Raw genomic sequence first — 17,618 nt, 5'->3', positions numbered from 1 at the left:
GCCCGCCCGCGGAGACCCCGCGGCACGGCGCCCCGCACCTGCCCTCGCGCGCTCGGGAGGCAGGGGCAGGGCGTCCACCCGCGTCGCCCCTTTGTCTCAAAGGCACGACTCAGCCCCGGCAGCCAGACTGACAGCCGAGGAGGGAGCCGCGCCCGCCCCGCGTTCTCCACGCCTCGGGCTGATTCCTCGGGTGTTTGTCAAGGGTGGGAACCAAGAAGAGGTGTGAAGCGGTCCAGGTGGATCCACCTTTTATCACACCTTGTCTGCCCCTGACAGACACAGCTCACCTTGGGAACAGCCAGGGTCACATTGGGCAACCCCCCCCCCCCCCCCAGGAGCCTTGTCTTCCCAATCCCACTAAACGTCTTGCCAAAACTGGACCTTGGGCAGCCCAAGAGAGGGCCTGAAGGTTTCCTGGGATACCTGCAGGCACCTACAGTGCTCCCCCGGGCAGCAGGCACCACCCACTCCCCCCAAGGGAGCACCTTCCTGGAAGAGCAAAGCCAGGTGGGAGACGTTTTGCAAAAGAAATTCCAAGAAGGAGCAACCAAGGGCCTGCAGGGAAATGCAGGAGCTGACCGGTCTGGACACGGGATACAGCCATCCGGACTCGCCCAGGCCCTGTGATCCCCCTTGAGGCTCTGCTTCTGGGCTGCAGGCCTCAGTTTCCCCCGGGCCTTGCTCTGTTTCTGGAACACCCTGACAGCCGCATCTTCCTTGGCGTCAAGTGCACCACTTCTTTGGGCGTCTCACGCTGTGCAGAAAGGAGGCGCCCACCTCCCCGCTGCCCCCACTGTCTGGCCCCCTCCCCTGCTCCCCGTTCTCTCTGGGCCAGCTCCTTCGCCGCCCCCTCCCTCCAGCTCTCCATTCCAAGTGGCCAGCAGAGCAGCCTGGTCTGCTCCTCCCTCTCTCCAAACCCCCACCCCACCCCTCCCTGGCCCTGGCCTCTGACCCAGCTGCGGCCTCCTCCTGCCGCCTTGACCTCCTGCAGCCGGCTGCAGGGCCTCGGCCAGCCTTCTAGAGCAGCGTCTGATCCCGGCGTCCCTGACTTAAAACCATCGCCTACAGGAAGGACCAGTCCCCTCAGCACCAAGGACCGAGGCCTGAAACCACTTCCCAGCGCAACCAGAGCTGCCGGCCGGCTCATCTCCCAGCACCTGCGCTTTAGGCTCCCACTGGGTGCTCCCACCCAACTCTCCCCAGTCGGCTCAAACTCTAAGGCTGTCCCTGGGGGCTGTGGCAGCGCATTCCTGGGGCACACGCAGCCTTGGTGCTGGCTGCCGGCGAGTGGGCACTGTTTATCTTTGCCCCTGGCTGCGAGGCGCTGGGGGGGGGTCACTTCTCCACACTTGCCACTGCAGGCCGAGGAGAAAGGAGGAGAGAAAAGCAGAGACAGACGCTCGGGTTGGCTCGCAGTCAACGCCATGTGCGTTACCCGCCCTGGCTCCCTTCTCCGTCGGCTTTATCCCCCTGTGCTTTTGGTTTGAGTCTGAGCGGATTAGCTCTAGGAGAGGGAAGGAGTTCCCACAACATGAGGGGGAACCAAGAAAATTTTAAAGTGCATTTTCCACCTTCCTGTCTTTACACCAAAATATTGACATAAGAACTAAAATAGAGAGAGACAGAGAACAGGGTCTCCCAACAACTTTTATAATTTCTCACCTGAAAATGATATTCACATGGCACACTGGAGTCAACTGGAGGGGATTTAGGGCCATCTATCTATACGATGCTTTATGAACATGTTACATGAATCTTTCATATGACTGGACGAAAGCTTAAACCATTTGGGGAGATAGTAAATTTGTGTAGGGCTTACAAATAAGATAGTTCACACTTCTAAGTAACTTGTGATTGCCTCGGTGGCCATAAGGTTAGCTTTATACATCAGGGTTTTATTGAAGCTGGGATCTTGAACATGCAAAGCAGCCACTCAACAACTGAGGGCCACCCCTCCACTATATGCCTGAGATGGCTGCCTTTGTTCCTGGTCAAGCTTTTTTTTTTTTTTTTTTGAGGTACCGGGGCTGGGGATTGAACCCTGGACCTCATATGTGGGAATCGGCGCTCCACACTGAGCCATACTGGCTCCCCTGCTTGAGCCACATCTGCTCCCAAGACTTTTAAATAAGCCCTTAAATTCTGGAGATAGTTTCTTTGTACAAGTAGACGATAACGTTAAAGCCATTTTTTACTGTAATAAAAATTTTACAAGAGGAAATTATATTTCAAGGACCTAACAGTTCTTAAATTTCTTGTGAAAATCAAATGGATTTCCAATCCAAGTGACCTTTTTATGCGGAGTTTTTCGAAATAATGGTGAGTGTGGCCTGGCGGCTGTGGTGCACTCTCCATGCTGCAGGCGGCCACCACGGGCCTGCTTCTCTGGGCCTGGGGTTTGCTTTGTTTTGGTTTTATTTCAGTAAAAAAGGACCAAAAGAGACAGAGTGGCACGTTCACTCTCCACCAGACACTTACTGAGTGCCTCCCAGGGCCCAGCCCCGCGCAGGAGCCTTTGGAGGGTTCACAGCTCAGGGGTACGTGGCAAGAACAGGCCCCTCAAAAGGAGAAACAATGCAAGCAGGAGGGAGGGGCTATTCCACGGGGGGGGGGTCACAGAGAGGTCAGGGAAGGCTGTCTTTCTCTTTCACACGCACACACACGCACACACACACACACACACACAGGGCTGGCACCATCAGGCCCCTAGAGGCCAGGGGCGTGAGCAGGGGCAGAGGGCGCTGGGCGGGGGATGGGACCTGTGGAGGGGCCGGGCTGGGAGTAAACCGCCCTCCCTCTCCTCTCCCAACCCGCTGAGCCTCCCACCCGCCCAGCCCCGCGGGAGGCAGTGCCCGGGGGCCCCACGGAGGCGGTTCAGCCAGGCGCCTGCAAAGGCACGCGTGGTCCCCACCCGCGTCTGCACGGAGCTTCCACCAAGTGAGACCTAAGACGGGGCAACCAGCTCACACAATACGGTGTCTTAGTGCCACAGCAGCAGGGGACATCGGGGCACAAGGGAGGGTCGCCTGGCGGGTGCGGCGGTCCCCGGAGGTGACATCCAAGAGCATGGGAAGAGTTGGCCCCGGGCGCGGGGGAGGGAAGGCGATGGGCAGTGGGAGCCGCGGAGCCCAGGGCGGGCTAGTCGGGGAGCTGTGGGGTGCCCAGGGCACAGAGAGGTGAGACTGCACCCATGAAATCCAGCTGTGGGCGAGCAAGGGTCTGGGAGGGTCTGGGTGGTGAGAGCAAGGAGGAAGGGACGGAGGGAGCCAGCCGTGCACCCCAGATGGATCTGGCCTGGGTGGCCGAGGCGTGGCTGGAGCCGTCACGGAGCAGGGTCAGTGGGGAACCAGCAGCCTGGGGTCGGCTGGGGCTCCTGAGCGGGAGGTTCCTGGGGGCACCCCTGGAGATGGGAGCCGGGTGGCTGCTGGGTTCACAGCCTCCAGGGAGAATCCCAGTCGAGGCAGCGAGCCACACCAGGGAGCTGGGCCCCGACACGCACAGGCAGGCGGGGAGGCGGCCGCGGGCCCCGCTGGAGGACTGGGAACCCCAGGGGGCCGTGGCCAAGAAGCCCAGGAGAGGAGGAGCGCCAGAAGCGGGTGGACCGCAGAGCTGGGTGCCGCCAGGGAGCGGGGGGCTGGACACAGAGGGACATCAGCCACCCTGCCAGAGACGTTCCCACCGAGCCGAGGGTGAGGGGGGAGAGGTGGGCCTGCAGGCACCCCACAGCCCCCCTGGTAGGGAGCTAAGGAAAGAGCAAATCAGAACCTGCCTACTGAACCTGGGGAGGAGGAGAGCCATCTGAAGGCCTCGGAAGAAATGGCACTAAATGGATTAAGAGTGACGCATGGCCGCTGACTGAACAGGAGCGACAGCGGCCTGGCGAGCCAGCGGCGGCAAGGATGGCCCACGTTCCAACACCAGTGTCACTGATCACGACTAGGGAGGAGTCCCCTGGCTTATGCACACGTTTGTTCTAGGCTTTGGGCTAGGCCGACGGACCTGGACCTGCAAAGGCCCCCACCCGGAAATGCTGGAGCTAAGCAAGTTCCACGGTCAAGTATGGAGGTGCAGAGTGCCCCGCAGTGCCCCAAGAGCAAGGGAGGAGACTGGCCAGCTGCAGCACCCTGGATTTGCTCACTGGTGGACACGCACATTCCATTTGCCCCAGAAGGTTCTCCTCCTTGACGGGGGCAACACAGGCAACACACGCTAACATTTACCGAGTCATTATCATACCTGGATCAGGGGACGTGGGAGGGGATGGCAGGGACCTATGTCATCCTCTCCAAAACAAGAGATCCACAGAAGAGTTCTAAAACAGGACATAAAAACCTGCCTATTGCTTAGAAGGATGGAGGAAACCACCAGAACAAAGTGGCTGCCTCTGGTTGTGAGATGGAGGAGTGGAAGGGGTGAAGCCACAACATGCCTTTTAGAACAACTCGATTTTAAAACTACAGGGATGTATTTTTAAATAAAAATAAAGACGAGTTTTAAAAAGAAAGAAGGCCATGCTTAGCCTAGGCCATGGCTTGGTAGTGATAGAATTTCAGTCACTGTGATACCTGAGTTTGGGGAACGCTTTGCAGGTGGCCCAAAATGACACTGTGGGGGCAGCACTCATTTACAAGGGTGGCCTCATTAAACCACCTGCGTAAACTAGGTTGGACACATTTCTCTGCTCCAAGTTCCCTTCACAACGTTCCCAAGAAAGTCTCATGTTTGCTTTCCCTGTGAATGTCAGCAAAAGGAGGTGGTCACTGAGGAAATGCCCAAGCGCCTTTCGGGGAGTCACTTCCTCCTACGTGGGGCAAGGCTACCCAGAGAAGCTTTAAGAGACCGCAGGGCCTCGTGCCTTCCGTCTGCCGCTGGCCTCTTCACATTTAAGACTAACTCGTGCCTAAGCTCTTTTGTGGTAAGTTCCCTGTAATTTCAGGCCTCCGTGTTGTGTCAGGTCAACGACGTGGAAATAGGAAATGACAAACCAAGCAGTCATTCCCTCAGCTGGGCTAGTGGAGCTAGATGTGATCAGCAAGGTGGAAAACCTTTATGAAGTCTTCCAAAGAGGCTCAACGCTCTCCAGCCAATCGGGGGTTCGTGAAATGTATGGCTTAAGTCAAGGCAATGTACTTTAAATCTCCGTCTGGGCCTGTGTTTTGATAATCCATGAAGAGAAGGTGCTTTTACTTTGAACGATTTGCTAAATTGTTTAGTCTGTTGGGAGAACACAGCCACTCATACCTGCTCTACCGAACCTCGGTGGCCCTACCTGGGATGTCCCTCTTTTCCCACCCAACACGGAGTCTGGGGAAGGGCAGCCTTGAGTGGTAAGGCTCTTTGCTTAGACAGCTGAATCCGCCCTCCTCCTCAAGGGGCGACGGCTGGTAAAGCCAGTTCCCCCCTCGACCTGCAGGACAACCTCAGTGCTCGCCGTGTCCTGGGAAGGCCTGCGTCCTGGGCTCGCCCAGGCGCTGCATTTCCCTGTTCTCTTAGTGTTTTAACTCCTGTGGCTAAAAACATTACTGTTTAATCCTCGTAACGGAAATCCTCTCTAAAACAGACTTACGTCACTCAAAAGGAAATTTAGTAAATATGATATTTTTCTTTAATATAACTTGAGATCATCTCTCTGAATCTCAGTTATTTTCCACAGTGTCATAGTGGCCTACCAGAAAACATACAGGATTTGGAATTTGAAGATGAGGGTTCAAATCTTGGCTCCACATTTCTATGTGGGGGCCCTGGGAAAGCCACTTTACTCTTTTGAGCTCCAGTTTCCCACAGTGACTTGAGGGGATTTGACATGAGGGTGACCGAGATAATGTGCTAGCTTTATCTCGAACAGTGCCTGGCACACAGTAGACAATTGATAAATATTTTTGATGAATGGAGCGTATAGAGGAACTATGCTTTAGGAACTGTGAAACAGTGTACAAATACTTGTGGCTGCTCTTATCATTGGAAAACCCAACAAACTAGTCTATGTAATGACTCTAGATCTATATCAGAAGCCATGGCTAGAAGAGGAACTACTAAGTTCCTTTCATTAGCCTCTTCTCTTGATTTGCCATTTCCTTCCAAAAATCGAGTTTGGTCTCCCCCATCTTTACTATATACCCTGTTAAGTTTGGGCTATTTGGCAGAAAGTTCATGGAGATTGTAAAAAAATGTTTTCTTGTGGTAATATATATACACACAATAGAACATTTCCCATTTTAACCACTTTCAAGTGCGCAATTCTGTGGTGTTCATTACATTCACAATGCTGTGCTATCAGCACTACCATCCAGGAGTAAAACTTTTCCATCACCCCAACCAGACTTCCTATGCCCATCAAGCATTAGCGCCCCATTCCTCAGCCCACCTCTGTTTCTGGTACCCTGGAATCTTCTTTCTGTCTCTATGGATTTGTATATTCTAGCTCTATCCTATAGGTTAGATCATACACTATTTTTCCTTCTGTGTATGTCTGACTTCTTTTATTCTACAAAGTGTCTTCAGTGTTCATCCAGGTTGTAGCATGCATCAGAACTTCTTTCCTCCTTACAGCTGAATAATATTCCATTGTATAAATAAAACACATTTTGTTTATCTAGTCATGTGTCATGAATACTTAACACATGAGCTGCTTCCATCTTTTGTCAACTGTGAATAACCCCAAGATTAGGTTTTGAACTAATCCCTTCCTGTGGGAGTGAGACCCTTTCAATTGGACTATGTCAGTGAGATGTGACCCAGGCTGCGTCTCTGCCTTCTTGCTGGGTCTGATATAAAAAGACACACAGGAAAAAAAATAAAAGCCACCATATTTGGTCCTGCCATGGGAGAGGAAAAAACTCTGTAGTTTTGTCCACAGCTGAGCTGCAAGGAGAGAGGCCCCCGTGAGGCTCAAAGAGCTGAGTCCCAGGGAGAGAAGAGCCCTATGCCTGAGAGCTTGCAGCTGGACTCAAGAAGAGAGCAGAACAGCTGAGACTGACAGAGGAGGGCTGGAAAGAGACGAGCTCTAGGCCTGCTTGCCCACAGCTGAGCTCCGGAGACTGCAGTGGACCCTGGAGGGGGAGGCAGAGACCGCCACAGAGAGCAGCCATCTTGCCTCAGCACATGGCAGCTGACTTTGGTGAGAAAGCACCTCTTACGGTGCCTTATTTTGGACTTTTCACAGCCTTGGACCTGTGAGCTTTTACCCCAAATAAATTCCCTTTATAAAAGCCAACCCATTTCTGGTACTTTGCATTGGCAGCCCTTTGGCAAACTCAAACATAAGGTAATTCTATACTTAACTTTCTGAGGAACTGCCAAACTCTTTTGCACAGTGGCTACTCCCTTTTACATTCCCACCAACAACATACTAATGTTCCTCTTTCTCCACATCCACACCAACACTTGTTATTTTCTTTCCTTTTTTTTTTTTTAAGTAGCCATTCTAGCGGGTGTGAAGTGATATCTTGTGGTTTTGATTTGCATTTTCTAATGGCTAATGATGTTGAACATTTTTTCATGTGCTAATTGGTCATTTGTATATCTTCTTTGAAGAAATGTCTATGCATGTCTTTTGCCCATTTTTTAACCGGGCTGTTTGTCTTTTGTAGGATTGTTTGTAGGATTTCTTCATATATTCTGGATATTATATACCTATGTATATGTGATTTCCAAAACATTTTCTCCCATTCTATAGATTATCTTTTTATTTTCATGATGAAGTTCTTTGATGTGCAAAAGTTTATAATTTTTATGAAGTCCCATTTATCTATTTATTTCCTTTGTTGGATGTAAAGTCTAAGACTCCATTGCCTAATACAAGGTCCTGGAGATATTCCCTTATATTTTCTTCTAGGAGTTTTAGTTTTAGTTGTTAGATTTAAGTCTTTGACCCATTTCGGTTAATTTTTTATAGGGTGTGAGCTAGGGGTCCACTTTCATTCTTTTCCATGTAAATATCCAGTTTTTCCAGCACCATTTGTTGAAGTGATTATTCTTTCCTCCGTTGGGTACAATTGGCCCTCTGGTCAAAAACCAGTTGGTCATGGCAATGAGGGTTTATTTCTGAAATCTCAGTTGTTCCATTGCTCTATCTGACTGTCCTTGTGCCAGTAACACACTGTTGTGACTACTGTTAGCTTTGTAATAAGTTTTGAAATTGGGAAGTGTGACTCCTCCAGCTTTGTACTTTTTCAGGATGGCTTTCTATTTGGGGTCCCTTGCCCTGCCATATGAATTTGGTGACTGGTTTTGCCATCTCTGTGAAGAAGGCTATTGGGATTTTCATTGGGATTGTGTTGATTCTGTGGATGGCTTTTGGTAGGATTGACATCTTAGCAATAGCAAATCTTCTAATCCATGTTCATGGAATGACCTTCCATTTTATTAGGTCTTATTTAATTTCTTTCAGCAATGTTTTGTAGTTTTCTGTATACAAATCCTGGACATTCTTGGTGAAATTAATTCCAAGATATTTTTATTATCTTAGGTGCTATTTTATTTGGAATTGTTTTTCTTAATGGAGATCTTTAAATCAAATATGCCTGCAACATTTCTAGTGATTACTTTATGGATATCCATGTGATGGCAAATGAGAGGGTAATCTGTAAGAGTTCACAGGGATGCCACTCTAAGTTGGGGTGGGCCAAGTGCACCCCATGTTCTAACGTGAGTGGGAAAGTGGGTATTGATGATGCTCTTGGCCCCTTCAAGTATATCACAAAAGCATCCTGCTGTCAATGGCTCTGCTGCACTGATGCCAGCACTTCCTAGATCTGACCCATTGGGAAAGGTCCTTACCCTCTTTGTGCCTCAGTTTCTTCTCCTCTACTATTGGATCTCTGAGTACTCCCATCTCTAAGACACTAGCCCTGTTATAAAGATGACTATACCAAGAACCCCATTTACAGGAACCCACAATCTAGCTGACATGAAACTGTAGGAAACCTCATATCACAGAACCTAAAAATCCTTAAGGTGCTGCAAACTTTCTGGTTTCAACTGAAATTAAATAAATAAATAAATAAAACAAGCTTTGAGCTCTGTTTAGGGGTGAAAATCATACATTCTTTGATACTATAATTTTTATGAATTCAGACAATATTTTACACAAATTAGGGGAACTAACTAATCAAGAGAAGGTAAAAGTTAATCACATTCTAAATGAAATGATCTTTGCCTAATCTATCTTTACAAATAAATTCTTATTTGTGCACTTCCATTCTTGTTTGGCCCAGAAATTCTTTTTTGGCCATTGTGTCACAGATAAGCAGCCCAGAGTGGCTTTCAGGAGCCAAGTTTAGATGAAGAGGATCCAGCCAGGTTCCTCTCTGTGCTGGATCTCAGTGTTCAAAGCACAAATGCCAGTCAGAGGAAACCTGAAACTACCAGCCTGCTCTAAACCCTTCCTGGCTATCCTCTTTTACTAAAGGAAAATGGTTCATTTAGTATTCCTGACAACCACATTTGGCCCAAAAGTGCTTAGGGGCTTGTCCTAGCAGCTACAGAACTAAAAACAGGTGTGGGGAGAAGAGAAGAATGCTGTGAACAATACATACCAAGAAACAGGAAGACATAACCCAGTTAAAGGAACAAACTAAGCCTCCAGATGACATTAAGGAGTAAGACAACTAATCATAGTTGTTCAAACAAATCTCCTTAATAAATTCAATGAGATGGTAAAAGAGATGAACAATATTAAGAAGACACTGGATGACCCACAAAGAAGAATTTGAAAGCATACATGGAAAAACAGGAGATCTTATGGGAACGAAAGGCACAATAAATGAAGTAAAAAATACACTTGAAAAACAATCAAAGTACACTTGAGGCATAAAACAACAGATGTGAAGAGGCAGAAGATAGGATCAGTGATCTTGAAGTTAGGGATTCCAAAAGTAAACATACAAAAGAACAGATAAAGAAAAGAATGGAAAAAATGGAACAGGGTCTCAGGGAACTAAATGACACCAAGAGATGTGCAAATACATGTTTCATGAGTGTTTCAAAAGGAGAAGAGAAGGGAAAAGGGGCAGAAGGAATATTTGAGGAAATAATGGTAGAAAATTTCCCAACTCTATTGAAAGACACAGATATCCATGTCCAAGAAGCAAAACACATTCCCACCAGAATAAATCTGAATAGATCTACTCTGTGACATATACTAAACAGACTGTCAAATGTCATAGATAGGGAATCCTGACAGCAGGAAGAGAAAAGCAATGCATCACATACAAGAGTTGCCCAATAAAATTAAGTGCTGATTTCTCATAAGAAACCATGAAGGTAGTGGTATGATATATTTAAGACACTGAAAGAGGAAAATTCCCAGCCAAGAATCTGATATTCAGCAAGACTGTCTTTTAAAAATGAGAGTGTATTAGTCAGTCAAAGGGGTGCTGATACAAAATACTAGAAATCTGTTGGCTTTCATAAAGGGTATTTGTTTAGGGTAGAAGCCTACAGTTACCAGTCCATAAAGCATAAGTTACTTCCCTCACCAAAGTCTTGCCACATGTTGGAGCAAGATGGCTGCTGACATTCAACCTACCTCTTCCTCTTAAGGCTCTGTGGTCCCAGCTTCTTCCAATATCAGGTGTAGGCTGGGATAAGTCTCATCTCTCTCCTGGGCCTCAGTCCTCTCCAGGCTCAACTGCTCTGCTCTCTCCACAAGGCCATCTGTAAACTATCAGACGAATGGCTTGTCTTTATTCCCAGGGCCTCTGCCATGTCTAATGGAGCCTTCTTTCTTTCCTCACATATCTGGTTCGGTGTATTTAATTCCTGGGGCTCCAACATTAAAACTTAAGCATCAAAAGACCACTGTCTGCTCTGCTGTGTGGTTTTCTCTGTGAATACCCGCCCACCAAAGGGGTGGGGACTGAATGTCCTACTGATGTGACCCAATCCAAAGCCTTAATCATAATTTAATCAAGTAAAAGTGAAGCCTCTGATCCAATACAATCTAATATGTCCAGAGGAACAAATCAGTTTACAAACATAATCCAATATCCATTTTTGGAATTCATAAACAATATCAAACTGCTATAGAGGGTAAGTTTAGAATATTTACAGATAAACAGACTCTAGAGAGTTTGTAGCCAAGAGACCTACCTTGAAGGAAATTAAAGGGTGTGCTGTAGCCTTGAAAGAAAACACAGGAGAGAAAGGCTTGGAAGGGAGACTAGAAATGAAGATTATATCAGTAAAAGTAACTACAAGTATAAAAAGAATGGTTTAAGATAAGATATGACAGGTAAAACCCAAAGCTTAAAATGGGAGAAGGAAGAATGGCCTTTACAGTAATAACATTGAATGTTAATGGATTAAACTCCCCAATCAAATGATACAGACTGGTGGAATGGATAAGAAAATATGAGCCATTTATATGCTATTACAAAAGACTCATCTTAGACCAAGGATACAAACAGATTGAAAGTGAAAGGCTAGAAAAAGATATTTTGTGCATGGAGTAATAACAACAACAAAAAAAACTGGAGTAGCTATACTCATATCAGATAAAATAAGACTTTAAAAGCAAAGCTGTTATTAGAGACAAGGAAGGATGCTACATATTAATAAAATGGGCAATTGACCAGAAAGAAATAATAACCATAAATACATATGCACTTAATCAGGATGCCCCAAATTACATGAGGCAAACATTGGCAAACTGAAGGGAGAAACAGATGGGTCTACAGTAATAGTTGGAGATTTCAGTACACCACGTTCATCATTGCACAGAATATCTGGGCAGAGGATCATTAAAGAAAGAGAGAGTTTGAATAATATAATAAAGGAACTAAAGCCAAAACAGGAAGATGTGTCCCACTCAAAGGAACAAACTAAGCCTCCAGATGATATACAAGAGTGCTCATGGATCTCTCTCTAGAATAGACCATATGTTGGGTCACAAAACAGATCTCAATGAATTTAAAAATTATACAAAGTTCTTTCTCTCATCATAATGGAATAAAGCTGGAAATTAGCATCAGGCAAAAAAAGGGAAAATTCACAAATATACAGAGATTGAACAACACACTCTTAAATAATCAGTGGGTTCAAGAGGAAATTATGAGAGAAATCAGTAAATATCTTGAGATGAATGAAAATGAGAACACACATATCAGAACCTATGGGATGCAGCAAAGGCAGTGCTGAGCAGGAAATTTATAGCCCTTAAGGAATACATTAAAAAAGAAGAGTGAAGTGGATGTAGTTCAAGCAGTTGGGTGCCTGCCTCCCACACAGGACATCCCGGGTTCAGATCCCATGCTTCCTAAAGAAGATGAGCTGATGCAATTAGCAGACACAACAAGCAGAGAGCAGATGTGGCTCAAGTGGCTGGACATCTGCATCTCACAAGGGAAGGTTCTGGGCTCTGTTCCTGGTATCTCTTAAAGAAGACAAACAGACATAATGAGCAGACAGAACTAGCAAACAAAACAAGGAGACACAGTGAACGAACACAGTGAGCAGACAATGAACAGACACAATGAACAGACAATGAATGGAAACAATGAGCAGACAGATGAGGTAGCCATCTTGGGGGGTGGGGGATTAAAAGAAACAGAAGAAGAAAGAATTAAAATCAATGACCTAACTACACAGCTAGAGGAACTAGAAAAAGAACAGCAAATTATTCCCAAAGCAAGCAGAAAAAATGAAATAACAAAGATTAGAACAGAAATAAATGAAATTGAAAAAAATAGAGAATTAACAAAATAAAGAGTTGATTCTTTGAGAAGATCAACAAAATCAACAAACCCTTAGCTAGAGTGACAAAGAAAAAAAGAGATGTAAATAAATAAAATCAGAAATGAAAATGGGATGTTACTACTGACCCCACATAAGTGAAAGAGATCATAAGAGGATGCTATGAACAACTGTATGCCAACAAATTAGACAAAGTAGATGAAATGGAAAAATTTCTAGGAACATTCAAATAACCTACACTGACCCTAGAAAAAAATAGAAGAACTCAACAAACTAAAAACAAGTAAAGAGTTTGAAACAGTCATTAACTCCCCAAAATGAAAAGCCCAGGACTAGATGGTTTCACTGGAGAGTTCTACCAAACATTCGAAGAAGATTTAATACCAATCTTACTCAAATTCTTCCAAAAAATTGAACAGGAAGGAATGCTACCAAACTCATTCTAACAAGCCAATAACACCCTAATACCAAAGCTGGATAAAGATACTCCAAAAAAAGTAAATTACAGCCCCATATCCCTAATGAATACAGATGCACAATCCTCAATAAAATACTCACTAATCGAATCCAGCAACAAATTAAAGATTCTTCATTATGATCAAGTGGGTTTTATATCAGCCATGCAAGGGTGGGTTTTATATCAGCCATATAAGAAAATCAATCAGTATATCACATTAATAAACCAAGAAGAAAAATCACATGATCATCTCAATTGACACAGAAAAGGCATTTGACAAATTTAACAGCCATTCTTGATAAAAGTACTCCAAAAGATAGGATTTGAAGGACATTTTCTCAATGTGATAAGGGCATATATGAAAAACCCACAGCTAACATACTCAACTGCGAAAAACTGAAAGCTTTCCTGTTGAGATTGGGAACAAGACAAAGTTGCCCATTGCCGTCACTATTGTTCAGTATATTGCTAGAGGCTCTAGTTAGAGTGCTCAAGAAAGAAATAGAAATAAAAGCCATCCAAACTGGAAAGGAAGAAGTAAAACTTTGACCATTCAGATGATATAGTCCTATCCCTAGAAAGTCTCGAAAAGTCTATAACAAAGCTCTAAAGCTAATAAATGAGTTCAGCAGAGTGGCAGGACACAAGATGAATATGCAAAAATCAGTAGTGTTTCTATACACTAGAAATGAGTAATCTGAGGAGGAAATCAGGAGAAAAAATTCCATTTACAAGAGCAACTAACAGAGTCAAATATTTAGGAATAAACTTAACCCAGGACGTAAAGTACATGTATTCAGAGAACTACAATGCATGGCTAAAAGAAGTCAAAGAAGATCTAAATAAATGAAAGAATATTTCATGTTCACGGATTAGCAGTCTAAATTTCGTTAAGATATCAACTCTACCCAAACTGATACACAGATTCAATGCAATCACAATAAAAACTCCAACAGCTTCATTTTAAAAAATGGAAAACCCACTTATCAAATTTATTTGGAAGGGTAAGAGGCCCTGAATAGCCAGTAACATCTTAAAAAGTAAGAACAAAATTAGAGGACTCTCCCCTTAGACTTTAAATCATATGACCTAGCTACAGTGGTAAAAATAGCATGGTACTGGCGTAAAGATAGACATATAGACCAATGGAACCAAACTGAGGGTTCAGAAACAGATCTTCACATCTATGGTCAGTTGATTTTTGACAAGGCTGTCAAGCCACAAAGCTGGGGCAGAACAACCTATTCAACAAATGGTGCTGGGTTCCATATCCAAAAGAAAGAAAAAGGATCCCTATCTCACACCTTATCAAAAAATTGACTCAAAATGGATCAAAGACCTAAATACAAAAGTTAAAACCATAAAACTGCTGGAACAAAATGTAGGGAAACATCTTCAAGATCTAGTGGTAAGTGGTGGCTTCTTAAAGTTTACACCAAAAGCACAAGCAATGAAAGAAAACATGGGTAAAAGGGACCTCCTCAAACTTAAACACTTTTGTGCTCCAAGGGACTCTGTCAAGAACGTAAAAAGGCAGCCCACACAATGGGAGAAAATATTTAGAAACCACATACCCATAAGGGTTTGATTCCCATGCTATATAAAGAGATCATACAACTCAACAATAAAAGGGCAAGCTCTTATCCAATTTTTAAAAATAGGCAAAATACTTAGACATTTATCCAAAGAGGAAACACAAATGGCACAAAAGCACATGAAAAAATGTTCAATAGGACTAGCTAGCTATTAGGGGAATGCAGATCAAACTACAATGAGATACCTCACACCTCATATAACGGCCATTATTTTAAAAAAACAAACAGAAAACAACGTGTGGAGAGGATGTGGAGAAATAGGAACAGTCCTGCCGTGTTGGTGGGAATATAGAATGGTGCAGCCTCTGTGGGAGACAGTTTGGCGGTTCCTCAGTAAGCTAAAATACAGAACTGCAGTATAATCTGGCAATCCCTCTACTAGAATCTATCTAGAAGCACTGAAAACAGTGATGTTAACAGACATTTGCACACTGATGTTCATAGTGGCATTATTCACAATCACCAAAAGATGGAAAAAACCTAAGTGTCTATCACCTGGTGAATGTTTAAACAAAATGTGGTGTAGGGAAGAGTATGTGGCTCAACAGATAGAGCATCTGCCTACTATATAGGAGGTCCAAAGTTTCAATACCCAGGGCCTCCTGGCTCGTGTGGTGAGCTGGCCCATGGGCAGTGCTGCTGCATGCAAGGAGTGCCAGCCTACACAGGGATGCCCTCACATAAGGAGTGGCCCCTGAGCAAGGAGAGCCACCCTGAGCAAAACCGCAGCTGACCCAGGAGTGGGCCACACACATGGAGAGCTGATGTACAAGATGACGCAACAAAAAGAGACACAGATCTCCAGTACTGCCTGATGAGAATACAAGTGGACACAGAAGAATACACAGTGAATGGACAGAGAGAGCAGACAAGGGGGAGGGGAGAGAAATAAATAAATCTTTAAAGAAATGTGGTGTATACATATGATGGAATACTAGGCTGCTGTTAAGAATGAAATTGGGATGCATATGAGAACACGGATGAACCTTGAGGACATTATACTAAGTGAAATAAGTCAGACGCAAAAGGACAAATATTGCATGTTCTCACTAAAATGAACTAAATATGAAGAACAAACACATGGAGTTAAAACCTAGACTACAAGTTACTAGGAGATAGGAGAGGACTGAGAAGGGTACTGATGCTAAATGGATGTAAAAGCTTGACTGTACAAGTGTGCGAATGGGTAGAGTTGATGCTAACACATTATAGTAAGAAGAACTAACACGGTTTGTTTAGAAATGAGGCTGTGACTGAAAGGGAGTAGTCTAGGGATGTATATGTCATTTGGAAAAAAGCTAGAGAATAATCTAGGGACTGAATAACACAGTGAACCTCGAGGTGGATGAGGACTGTGGCTAATAGTACAAATTAAAGAATGGATCTCCATAAGCTAGAACAAATACATCACTATTACAAGGTGGTCAAAATATGGTGCTACACGGGAAAAATACAATTAATGTAACTATAACTTATGGGTTATAGTTAACAGCAATATTGTCATATTCTTGCATCAATGTCCAGGGAGGTACTATATAAACACCAAGGGTCAGTAATAGGAGGGCATGGGATTTTTTCTTCTGGACTAAGGAAAACAGTCGAAGGTTTACTGGGGCAGTGACTGCAGAACTCCGTGATGAAAGTGAGTGCCACTTTGGATAGAATGTACAAGGCAGGGGACTGCAAAACACAGAAAACCATGTGGTGGAAGAGGGACTGTGGTTAACGGTACAAATACGGGAGTGTCCTCTCATGAACTGTAACAGATGTGCAATACTAATGCATAGTGTTAATAATAGAGGGTACCTGGAAAATTTATACCAAATAGAAGCTATATACCGTAGTTAGTGGTAACAGTCTGCTGATGTTCCTTCATAATCTGTAACAGATGTTCCACAGTAAGGCAAGGTGATGATGGAAGGGTGAGGTGTGGGAATGCCGCACACTGTGCATGATTGTTTTGTAAGCTCACAACCTCTTTAATAAAATATATATATTAAAAAATAATAATTTTAGGGAAGCAGCTGTGGCTCAATCAGTTGGGCTCCCGTCTACCATATGGGAGGCCCTGGGTTCGTGTCCTGGGGCCTCCTTATATAGGCAGGCTTGCCCACACACTGCAGAGAGCCATCAGCCCAGGTGCCGTGACTGGTGCCCGGCCCGCAAGCACCACGGAGTGCCGCTGGCCCACAGGCACCGCGGAGAGCCAACTCACAAGGTGACGCCACAAAAAGGGAGGCAAGCAAAAACACAGAAGAGCACTCAGCAAATGGACACAGAGAGCAGACAGCAAGCAAGCCGCGAGGGGGAAAGGGGAAATAAATAAAAATAACACAGACACAGAAGAACGCATAGTGAAAGGAAACAGAGAGCAGACAGCACGCAAAAGGCCGCAAGGGGAGGGGGATAAAAATAATAACAATTTTTTACATGGGCAAAAAAATCCAAACACCTAAATGGAAGAAGTGTCCTTAAGTAATACCCCCAATATTCTTTGAACTAGTATTCCAATATGCATCAAATATTTAATGAGTCCAAACAACTTTGGAAACCTTACCCAGTCTTTCCAAGCTCCTTGAAGAGAGTCTGACATATGCACCTGCACCAAGTTCTGCCACCACCCACCTGAAGTGGGGCCAAACTTCCCAGCTTAAGGGCACAGTCCTCCACGCGGCTGCCCTTGCTTCAGCCACCACTTGCAAGCTCAGGGGTGCTCAGGGCCACCCGCACTTCTGACCAGCTGGCCATAAACATGGGGTCTCCCAGCACCCGAGTTCCAATGATTCACTAGAATGACTGCGAGAACTCAGGAGAGCGCTAGACTTAGGGTTTCCGTTTACTAGAGCAAAAGGGTAAAAATCACCAGCCCAAAG

General features: G+C 45.1%; 1 protein-coding gene across 1 annotated transcript in view; it reads right to left on the bottom strand.

The window, feature by feature from the left end:
• The window catches only part of SLC37A1 (solute carrier family 37 member 1), an 86,272-nt gene that overhangs the window by 50,476 nt on the left and 18,178 nt on the right, over positions 1 to 17,618 (bottom strand). The window lies entirely within an intron of this gene.

The sequence above is a fragment of the Dasypus novemcinctus genome, chromosome 4 (assembly GCF_030445035.2).
Source record: "Dasypus novemcinctus isolate mDasNov1 chromosome 4, mDasNov1.1.hap2, whole genome shotgun sequence".
NCBI classification, from domain to species: Eukaryota; Metazoa; Chordata; class Mammalia; order Cingulata; family Dasypodidae; genus Dasypus; species Dasypus novemcinctus.
The sequence above is the reverse complement of the archived record's forward strand: the minus strand, read 5'-3'. Positions and strand labels throughout refer to the sequence as shown.